This window comes from Sciurus carolinensis, chromosome 8, assembly GCF_902686445.1.
Source record: "Sciurus carolinensis chromosome 8, mSciCar1.2, whole genome shotgun sequence".
Classification (NCBI taxonomy): Eukaryota; Metazoa; Chordata; class Mammalia; order Rodentia; family Sciuridae; genus Sciurus; species Sciurus carolinensis.
In genome coordinates, this window is record NC_062220.1 from 88,971,470 (window position 1) to 88,983,949 (window position 12,480).

The window sequence follows — 12,480 nt, forward strand, 5'->3', positions numbered from 1 at the left end:
ATAATGAGACCCTGTCTTTAAAAAAAAATAAAATAAAAAAATAAAACCTCAGAAAACCATGGTGGTGGGCTGGGGCGATAGCTCAGTTGGTAGAGTGCATTCCTTGCAAGCACGAGGCCCTGGATTCAATCCCCAGTACCGCAAAAAGAAAAAAAAAAGAAAGAAAGAAAACCATGGTGGTAGTAAAAACAATTACTATTCTACTATTATATACAAAGGAGGTACAGCTCCATCATGCCTGGGGTTTTCCTGGCCGAGTAAGTCTTTTCTTATTTGGGTCTCTTGTCCCTGCTCTTACAGAGCACCACTGTCCTTAGACTCTCCACTCTGCACTACATGTCATGCCACCTTCAAGGACAACCTCACCTAATTAATCCCTATGTGAACACCACACCTCCTCCTTGCCTGAGCCTCAGAGCCAGCTATGATGCCTGACAGCTGTATCCCAGTTGAAGGAGTCCAGAAGAACAGCTAACTAGGGATGAGTAGGCCTGACACTTTCCTCAGAACTCTGCTCTCTGTGTTCCAGAGGACATCTGATGTATTTTGTGTCCTCTCCTCCCCTCTCACCCTGGAACACACTCCTTTCTTTGAGTTCGCCCCTTCCCCACTCCTTGAGTTCAGATTGGCCTACCAGTCACAGTCCCCAGGTCTCTAGCAGCAGTGGGCATGTAATCCAGAACAGGCCTGTCCTGGGTGTTCCCGGGGACCGCATGTCTGGAGACCAAGAGAGGGTGTCCTTTCTTCTAGGGCTACTAAACTGGAGTGGCACAACCCATCTACAGCCTGCCTGCTCTGCTCCACAGAGATCTGCGGGAGGAGGAAACGAAGACAACATGAAGAGCTGAGATCGCAGCCCAGAGGAACAGCAACCTCGAGCGAGGGAGCATGTGGATGTGGAGCAGATCCTGCGTGGGGCCGGCTGCATGCCTCCTTCCCAGTTGCATAAGTCCACAAATCCCACCTCATTTAAATCTCATTGTAATGGGGTTTTGTCAGTTGTAACCAGAAGAAGTCTGAAATTTTTTCCTGTTAATCCAAGGCATTTGCTTTTGGCCAGGTTAGCAAATTCTTTCTCCATCTTTCTACCTCCATTTAATATATGGCCATTTTTTTTAATGGTGGAATTAATAGAAGAAAATTAGTGCCAGCTGGGGATCTGATTTAAGTAACAACTATTTGGTTCTGCTAAACTGGGCTAAGTTTTGGGGTTCTGTAAATGTTTGCCTCCTTTCTAAATAACAATTATATTATTCCTGAATACTTAGATACTATCAAGCATGTGAACACCTTTGTAAGATTATTTCATTTAACCCTCAGTGTGAAGGGAATACTATTATTAACTGCATTCATAAGTACAAAAGGACTTAGCAATGGTGCTTGTTTTGCCCAAGGTGAGTGCCACAGCTCATGAGGTAGAACAGACCATGGTGGGAGTCAGACAGGTGGCTCTAGAGACTGTCTTTACAGCTGTGTTGTAGGATATAGGATAGTACAGAGACTTTGGAATCAGACAGACTTGGGGTCAAATCCCAGCCCTGCCACATCCTCACTGTGGGGCTTTGAGCACATTAGCAAACTTCTCTGAGCTTCACTGTAACTGAGATACAAGCTGAGCATCCCTAAGCTACAAACCTGGAATTTAAAATACTTTAAAATCTGGAAACTTTTGAGAGCTGACATGACAACCCCAAGCAGAAGATTCTCCACCTGACCTCATAACGATTTTTGCAAGGCCTAAATGAGGCCATGTTGTCAGGGGCGGGCTCTGAGGGCCCCAGAGCCACACCGTGGCCTGATCTCTAAGATGGCGCCTGGCAGCTTGCCAGACATAGCTGCACTCATAAACAAGTTTTAGGAAGTAACTCTGGTTGGTTTGTTGTACATGAGGCGATCCTGGTATCTGCCTGGAGACTGTTCCTTGATAGGCTGACTTTCCTGGTAGTCTACTCTCTGATAGGCTGATGTTCTCAATATAAGTCTGAGACTTGTGGAATAAAGCTTCTTTTGGTTCCTGTGATCAAGAAGAGCGTACGCGTTGTGATCGTCCCCGCGGGCAGTGGGCGATCATACCATGTATGTGAATTCCTGGGTCTGTTGCCTTTCTCACCCAGACAGGCAAAAGCATGGTGATTTCATCGTGGACCCCCATGCAGTGGGTGCCGAGCTGTACGCAGGTCCTTGGTAGTTGTGAGGGTAGAAACTGCACTGGCTGTGGAATGGTCAGAACTGGATTCTGGTCTTTCCCTTGTCATCACCACATGGGTCACTAACCCATGATTCTGTGCCTGGGACAGGGGAAGTAGTAGTTAGGTTGTGATGGGGGTGGTGAGGGAGGGCTCCTGCATGTTTCTCAGAACACCCCATCTGCAACTAGACACACAGGAAATGACACTCGCAGGAGAGACATCTTTGGATTCGTCATGGATGTCATCCCTTTATTACACTTAGTGCTTTTCTGAGTTCCGTTTAGTCGTTTGACTTCATCTGCCAAATATTCAGGATTGGTAGGAGAGTAAGTTTCTATTTTTAAAAATTACTTAATTATCTCAAATTTTAGAATAAAATATTTAATCACATATCAAAGCAGAGAATTTTCTCTCTGAAATAGACCCTTGTCAGTTCCCTGCATTTTAAGACACATCTGTCCACAAAGGTATCTTCACCCCAGGCAAGAAATGACACTGTGAAAAAATGAATACCTCTGGTCTGTGGGTCCCCATGTCAGGTGGATTGCAGACACAGGAATGCATTAGAAACACCTCACACTCCAGGAATTTGCAGGCTAATGATGGGCATACACATGTTTTTTAATGACTGTGCTATAATAGGATATGATGCAGACTTAGAAGTAAAAGCTTTGGGAATCCAGAACAGTGAGTATGACCTTTTAATTGAGAAGCATAGAACAAATGCTCCTTGTGCATTCGGAATGGTGTGCCAGTTAGACTTTCAGCTGCAAGGGACAGAACACCTGAGCAACACTATTAATTGATTCAACCTCATGGTTGTTTGTAGAACAAAACACTACATCCATTTGCAGAATATGCTTTTTTTTTTTTTTTTTTAAAGTGGGGATTGAACCTAGGAGTGCTCAACCACTGAGCCACATCCCCAGCCCTTTCTATTTTATATTTTGAGACAGGGACTCACTAAGTTGCTCAGGGCCTCACTAAGTTGCTGAGGCTGACTTTGAACTTGAGCTCCTCCTGCCTCAACATCCCAAGCCACTGTACACATTCTTTTCAACTACACGTGGAACACTCACCAAATTAAACTATATGCTGGACCTTAAGAGTTTGAAATGCTGCTCTGAAGAAGAATTCTGGAAAGAGGAGAGTGGCTGCAGCGTAATTCTGAAGGAGATGGAATAACCAGATAACAAAACCAAAAATTCATGAACAACTTTTACTACACATCAGATATTTATTTCCTAAGGCAATATCAAACTGCCACAAACTAGGTGACTGAATACAAAAGAAATGTATCCTCTCACAGGTCTGGAGGCTAGATGTCTGAAATCGAGGTGTTGGGCAGGCCCATCCATCTCTGAAGGCCCCAGAGAAGAATCCTTCCTTACCTCTTTTTATCTTCCAGTGTGCCTTGGCTCTCCTTAGCATCCCTTGGCTTGTGGCAACATCGCTCCCATCTCTGTGTCCATCTTTACATGACCATCTTCTCCCTGGCTCTCCAAATCTCTCTTCATAGGACATCAGGATTGGATTTAACCACACCCCCACAATTCAGTATGACCTCATCTTAATTTCATGGAAGTTAAGATCAAAAAAGAAATTCTTATATTTCCAAATAAGGACACATTCACAAGTACCAGAGATTAGGGTTTAAATATATCTTTTGGAAAGACAACCTAATCCACAACACTCAGATGTCATTAAACCCAGCAATATAATGAAAGTTTTTCTCCCCAAATCAGGAACAAGGTAAAGATATCTGCCCCTAGCACACCATTTCTATTCATTATTAAGTTCAGGTCCTAGCCAGTTCAGTAAAGTAAGAAAAGAAAAGATACACAGATTGAAAAGGAAGAAATAAAACCTTTTATTTGCAAATTTTATGTATAAATAAAGGCCTGAAGATTGTACAAAAACTACTAGAGCTAATAGCTGAATATAGAATGTTTACAGGATATAAGATGAATGTAGACAATAAATTGTAGGAGCCAGGCATGTCCATGCACGCCTATAATTGTAGGCACTCAGGAGGCTGAGGCAGAAGGATAGCATGTTCAAGTTTAGATCAATCTGGGAAATTTAGCAAAATTTAGCAAAAATAAAATAAAAAGGGCTGAGGACATAACTCATTGATAGAGCACTTGCCTAGCATGTGTGAGACCCTGAGTTCAATCTTGATACAGAAAGAGAGAGAAAAGAAAAGAAAGAAAATTGCATTTCTATATACTAGGGGGAAAAATAAACAATTAAAAATAAAATTTGGGGGAAATGCCATATTAAATAGCATAAAATCCTTCTAAATGTTTGGACTTTCATAACAAAAGAGAATAGACTGGGTGGCTTTTCAAGAACAGAAATTTATTGCTCATGTTTTGGAATCTGGGAAGTCTGAGATCAGGGTGGCAGCATGTTGGGTTCTGGTGAAGGCCTGGTTCCAGCTCATGGGGTGGCTGTCGTCTCTGTGTCCTCACACAGAGGAAGGAACCAGCAAGCTCCCTTGGGTCCCTTTCATAAGGGTATACCCCCATTCGAGACTGCTCTGATCCAATCAGATCCCAAAGGTCCGGCTCTTAATACCATCATGTTGGAGGTTAGCATTTCAACATATGCATTTGGGAGAAAGCAAACATTCAGACTATGACAAAAATCCATAAAATAATCAGGGAAAATTTAATAAATTATATATAAAACCACTGTGCCGAAAGCTATGAAACATTTCTTAGAGAAGTAGAGAAGACGTAAAAAAAATTTAGAAGGTACACCACACTCATGGGTTAGAAGATCCAAACTGATAACGCCTGTCTGTTCTTCACCAATCGATCTAAAGATTCAGTGCAATCCCAATGGAAACACCAGTGGGTATTTACCACACCAAAAAGGCAACAACTGAACAAATAAGTTGGACCTCATCAAAATGAAAAACCTTCGTTCATCAAAGGACATTGTCAGAAAATGGAAAGACAATCCACAGAATGGAGAAATATTTATGACTTAACATTTCATAAGGGACTTGTATCCAAAATGCAAAGAACTCTTGTAACTCAACAACAAAAAGACAAACAACCATTTTAAAATGCCAAAGGATTTGAATAGACATTTCTCCAAAGAAAACATACAAATGGGCAATGGGCACATGAAAAGATGCTCCACATCATTCATCATTAGGGGAAATGCAAATTAAAACAATGATCAGATTCCACTACACACCTACTGCAATGGCCATACTAGTGAATTTTAAAGCAGAAATGCAAGTATTGATGAGACTCTGCCGAAATTGGAACCCTTGTCCATTGCAGGTGGGAGTGTGTGAGATGGAGGCATTGCTGTGGAGCGGTTCAACAGCTCCGCAGAAAGTGAAGGCTGCAGGTGGAGCCCGGCGGTAGAGCAGGGCTGTGGCATGCGTGAGTCTCTGTGTTCTATCCCTAGCAACACAAAAAAGAAAGACAGACAGAAAACGGGAATACTGTCTCACCTAGCAATTCTACTCCTCAGTATAGGGGTAGGGACTTGCACAAATACTTGCACAATATCCATAGGCACCATATTCACAGTAGCCAAAAGGTATAAATCATGCAAGTGTCTATCAAGAAATGAAAGGATAACTACAATGTGGTTTAGACAATGGAATATTATGTGAACACAGACAAAGAATGAAGTTCTGACATATACTGCAGTGTGGATGAGCCTTGGAAAGATGAGTGAGCCTGGCACGAAAGGGCATTGCTATGAAAGGATTCCTCTTTCACGGAGTATCTGGGGGGCAAGTGCAGCAAGTCAGTGACAGGTTACCAGGGGCCAGCCAGAGGAGGAGTCGGCGGTGCTGCGTGATAGTGACATTTTTCTCTTTGTAAGTCAGTTATCTCAGGTATTTTGTTGTAGTGATAGAAAGCTAACTAACACGGAGAAATTGCACCTCTGATCAATGAATATGACTCTTCTTTTTAAAAATTAAGAAACAGGGTCTTGCTGTGTTGCTCAGGCTAGAATATGGTTTGTCATTCCACCTATTACTGTATTCTTCAATAAAGTTTTATAATTTTATTAATAAAATTTTTATTCTTTTGTTTTAGATTTACTTTTCAATGTTATTACTGCCATTGAAAATATTGTTTGAAAAATCACATTTTCTAATATTGATTGCTGATTAATAGCTTTGTTATTGATTTTATATATTTGTTTTGCATTCAACAACCATTACAAACTCTTATTTCTGGTAGTTGATAGTTTCTTTGTATTTTGTAGGTTTTTTCCCTTTCTTAGCTTCATAACTTTTATTTCTTTTTCTTTTTCTATTGCATTAACAAAAATCTCTAGTACAATGATAAATAGAAGTGATGACAGAAGATATTCTCATTCTTCCTGATCTGAAAGAGAATGCTTTCAATATTTTACTACTATACATAATCCATCCTATGGGTTTTTTTAATGGCAACTACTTACCAGGCTAAAGAAGCTGCTTTCTCTCTCTAGTTTAATAGGGAGATTATGAAACCATGTTGAATATAGAAAGGTTTTCTATGTTTATTGAAATGACCACAATGTTTCTCCTTAAACCAATTAATGTGGTAAAGCTCATTAGGAAATTTTTAAATTATAACCATCCTTGCATTCCTAGGATGAATCCAATTTGGCAGTATTTTTAATAGACATTTCTAGATTCAGTTGCCTAATGTTTCATTTAGGATTTTTGCATTTATAATTAGAAGTAAGATTAGCCTTTAATTTTCCTGTCTCATACTGTCTTTATCTGATTTGCCTGATTTGCCATCAGAATTAATGTACTTCGTAGAATTAAGGTCTGCAGTGTTCCTCAATTTTATATACACTGGAACAGTTTGCATAAGATAATCTGTTCTTTGAAGTTTGGTTCTGACAGTTAAAAACCTTCTGGGCTCGATGAATTGCTTTGTTTCACCTTCTTTTTTATTTGTTGCTTCCTTTTTGAGTGGAGAGAGGATAGATTCAGAAACTCTTGATTCAAATTACAAATCTTACCGTAAATTGTTTTTCCTCTTGAATAATTGTTAGGTTATGTTTTTCAAAGACATTGTGCATTTGGTCTATGTTTTCAATTTTGTGATTATTGGTGTTAGGAAGAATTGTGCATAAGGGCCCTGAGAACTAACTCTGCACAAGAAACCAGCTAGGATTAGCCCTCCTTCTCCTGAGACAGAGACTGCCTGAAAGCTCAGCTTCCCACAGACCAGTAGCTTCCTTTCATCAGAAGGGCCTTCAGGTTCCCACAACACCCTCCCCTGACACCCCCACCAGTGCTAGGCACTCAGTCCATATCCCTCATGCCAAGCAGGCCATTTGCCTCCCACAGAAAAGATGAAGTCCTGTTCTTGCAGTGTAAGGAGACAGAGGAGCCAGGGGCAATGGTTCTCCATGAGATGCAAGCCCACTATGGTCTTGTGCGTCATCCTGCTCCTGCGCTGGCCCTGGCTTTCCATGCAGAGGATCACATCTGCCCACACACACTGATGTCATAGGTTCCCCCAACACAGCCTGTGCCTTATCCTCATTGGGTAACATTTTGGGATTCACCCCGAGCCCAGAAACCTGACAGGTGGTGACAGTGAAGGAATCAACCTTGCCCATCACTTGAACATAATTGTTGTTAGGGTCATTTTTCCACAGATCTCCACAATTTTGCAGTTCACGGTTGTCATGCCTAATTGTGTGATCTCTCTCTTTCTCACTCATCTCTCCCTCTTAATCAAGTGCACTAAAGGTTTGTTATGGTTATGATTTACTTTTATTTTGGAGTAATTTTAGATTCATAGAAAAGGTACATAGTATAAAATTCTTGTCTACCCTGCATTCGGTTTTTCTAATCTCACATAACTATATATTCTTATTAAAAGAAACTTTTCACTCATGTTCCTTTTCTGTTCCAGGATCCAATACAGAATACCACATTGCATTTAACGCCATCTTTTTTAATCTTTCAGAACACAATTGTATTGAGAAAAAATTATATGCCATAAAATTTTCCCAATTAAAGTATACAATTCAATGGTTTTTACTATACTTACAAAGTCATGCAGTTCTCATTAAAATATAATTTTAGAATATCTTCATTGCCCAATAAAGGAACTCTGTCCCCATTAAGCAGTCACTCACTGTCCCAGTCCTAGAACCTCTTATCTGCTTTCTATAAGTATAGATTTTCCTACTCTGGACCTTTCATATAAATGGAATCATACAGTATGTGGTGTTTGATGACTTGGCATTTTTCAAGGTTCATTGGTATTGTAGTATATATCAGGACTTTATTCCTTTTCATTGCTGCATAGTATTGCATTGTATGGTATGTTAGCTTTTTATCACTGTGACAAAATATCTGAGAAAATGAACTTAACGGAGGAAAATTTTATTTTGACTCATAGTTTCAGTTCACTGTAGGCTGGCTCTGTTGCTATGGGCCTATGGTGAGGCAGAGTATGGCGGTGGAGCAAAGCTACTCACCACATGCAGTTGGCAAGCAGGACTGGGGAGACTAGGACAGGGGAAAAGACAGTCCACAAGGGCATGACCCCAAGGACCACACCCTTCAACTGGACCCCACCTCCTTATAGTTTCTGTCACCTCCCAGTGGCTCATTCAGCTATGAATCCATCCATAGATGAATCCATTGATGTAGTTAGTGCCCTCATGATTCAATCCCTCCCATCAGCCCCATCTCTGACACTGGGGACCAAGACTTCTACACACGAGATTTCGGGGACCTTCCAGATCCAAATCATAGCATATGAGTATTCCACATTTTGCATCCCATTCTCAGCTGATAAGTTAGATTACTTTTAATTTTTGGTTACTGATAATAATGCTGCCAGGAATATTTACATACTGGTTTTTGTGTAGATATATGTTCCTTTTTCTGTTGGGTATTTATTTACTTAGGATCAGAATATGGGCATGTGGTAACTCCATATTTAACTTTTTTTAGTGTGGGGTGTTACTGAGAATTGAACTCAGGGATGCTTTGCCACTGAGATATATATCCTTAGGTCGTTTTTGTTTTTGGTTTGAGGCAGATTCTCCCTAAGGTACTGAAGGTCTCACTAAGTTGCCAAGACTGGCCTCAAACTTGCAATGCTCCTGCCTCAGCCTCCCAAGGCACTTGGAATTACAGGTGTGTGCCACCATTCCTGGCCATATTAAACATTTTGAGGAGTTGTCAAACGATTACTAAACTAGTTGCACCATTTTACAATCCAGCAGCGATATATCAAGGTTCCATTTTCTCTACATCTTCATCGACGCTTATTATCTGGTTTTTGTATTGTTTTGTTTTCAATTATATAGTTATTCTAGTGAAGGTAAAATGGTATCTCAGTGGTTTTGATTTGCATTTCCCTCATGACTAATGGTTTTCAGCATCTTTATATGCCTATTAGTCCTTGGGTATCTTCCTTAGAGAAATGTCTGTTCAAATCCTTTGCCCAACTTCTAATTGTTTTATTTTTTAGTTGTAAGAGTGCATAATACATTCTGGGTGCAAGTTCCCTTCCAGATATGTAATTTTCAAATATATTCTCACAGTCTGTGGATTGGTCTTTTCACTTTTTGATAATGTCATTTGAAGGACAAATGTTTTTAATTTTGATGAAGTCTAGTTTATCAATTTTTTGTTTTATTGCTTGCACTTTTGTTTTATATTTAAGAAGTCATTGTCATATCCAAGATCAGGAAGATTCACTCCTATGTTTTCTTCTATAGTTTTGGATCTACCATCTATTTTGAGTTAATTTTTGCATATGATGTAAGGTTTTGCATGTAGATACCTAATTGTCCCAGGTACCATTTTTAAGAAAAGGCTATTCCTTCCCACACTGAAAGTCTTAGAACATTTGTAAAAAATGAGTTGGTCATTAATGTACCCATTTAATAATACCATGCTAGCTTGATTTTGTTACAGAAATCAGAATGTTTAAGTCCTCCACCTTTGCTCTTTTGCTAGATTGTTTTGACTATTCTTTGTCATCTCATTTAACTGCTTTTATTTAACAACTTTATGTTTGTAATTTTTATTTATTGTTTCTCAGTTTTATGTTTCATTAATTTCTGTTTTTATTTTTATTATTTCCCAGCTTCTAGATTCTTGAGGTTGTATATTTGTTTTATAATTCTAAGAGCTACATTAATCTAATTATTTTCCAGGCTTTCTTCTTTTCTAATATATTCAATTAAGGTCACAAATAACAAGCTCTGCTTTACTGTGCCCTTTGGGCTTTATGACATGGCATTGTCACTGCTTTTAAGTGCCAAGTGTGTACTTATTTCCCTTAAGAATCCTTTTTTGACACAAACTTTAATTCCTAAAAATAATTAAAATCTCTTTAATATCGACACAATTACACTGTCTTCTGGCCTCTGTTGCAGCTATTAAATCATGTGTTATGAATTATTTACCTTGTACAATTATTTTGCCATTCCATTATTTCGGATCTTTCTAGATCACTGGGTTTTTAAGTGTGTCTATTGTGAGTGGCGTATGGTTGCGATTTAGTGTCTAGTATCTGTAAGCCTGTTTAAAAAGTCATGGATTTAGAATACATATGTAATAGATGTATATGTGCGTGTATACATGTGTGTTGTATGCGTGTATATATGTATGTGTTAATTACTGATTCAGTTTAATTCATCTATACCACCTTCTTAAGCTTTTTGTTTTCTTTTGTAGTACTGAGGATGGAACCCAGGACCATGGATATGCTGGACAAGCACTGTACCACTGAGCTATAACTCTAAGCTTTCTGTTTATCATGCTTATGCTTTTTCTTCTTTTTTCCCTTTCCTTCTCTATCTCTAGTGAATAGATCCAAAAATCTTCCCTTTCTTCTTGACTTAGAAGTTATATGGCATATTTCTATTCCTGTAGTAATTTTCCTTAAAATTTTAGCATATATGCTTAACAAGTCTAAAGTTTACCAATATCTCTACCTTTCTCTCAAAAGAATAAACAACTTCAGGCTGGGGAGATAGCTCAGCTGGTAGAGTGCTTGCCTTGCAAGCGCAAGGCCCTGAGTTCATCCCCAGTACCGCAAAAAAAAAAAAAAAAAAAAAGAATAAACGATTCACAGCACCTCAGTACTAGCCCCTGCCTTGTCTTACATGTTCTTATGCTCTGGTGTCTGTGACCCTCCTTGCTTCTCTGCATCTCAAATTAGTCATCATCACTCCTAGTAACCACAGCAGTTGTAGAATTCAGTGGCTGATCAGGTTTACCCACGTTTGGTGTTTCTTTGGAGATTGCTATTTTTACATTCTATTTCTTCTGGTTTTGATTTCCTTCTTTCTGAAACACACCCATAATACAATCTCTGTGAGGGTCTGAGTGGTAAATTCCCTCAATCTTTGCCTTAAAAAAAAATTCTTGTTTTCTATCATGCTTTTGAAATATAGGCCAGGCACAGATGGCGCACACCTGTAATCCCAGCAGTTTGGGAGGTTGAAGCAGAAGGATTGCAAGTTCAAAGCCAGTCTCAGCAACTTGGCGAGGTACTGAGCAACTCAGCAGGACCCTGATTCGAAATAAAATATAAAAATGGGCTAGGGATGTGGCTAAGGGGTTAAACACCCATGGGTTCAATCCTTAGTACCAAAAACAGAGGGAGGGAGGGAAGGAAGGAGGGAGAGAGAGAGAGAGAGAGAGAGAGAGAGAGAGAGAGAGAGAGAGAGAGAGAGAGAGAGAGAAAATATCAATAGATTAGCAGGCAGGTTAGAAAAATTCTAAGTTGTCAATTATTTTCCCTCTACATTTTGAGGATATGTTTCTGTTGTCCTTGGGCCTCTGCTGTGACTATCAAGTAAATTGTTGTCAACCTAATCTTGTTCCCTAGTTTGTCTTTCTTGTCTGGTTATATTTAAGACTTCTTTGTTTTGTATTCTGTGCTTCTGTATGTGGTGTTCAGGGTAGATTTACTCATTTCTCTGTCTTTTTTTTTTTTTTTTAATAATTTTGTAGTTGTAGATCAACCCAACACCTTTATTTTATTTATTTATTTTTATGTGGTGCTAAGGTTCGAACCCAGTGCCTCACCTGTGCTACGCAAGTGCTCTACCACTGAGCCACAACCCCAGTCCAAGATTTATTCATTTCTTATGCAAGGACTCAGTGTGTGCCTTTATTCGGAGGATTCTTCTCTTCTGGAAGAGTCTGAGCTATTATCTCTTTGAACACTGTCTCTCCATCATTCTCCCTATTCATATTTCTAGAATGCCTAAATACATATTGGGCTCTCATTCTTTGTGTCTCTTAACCTCCTTTCACCTTTTCCAG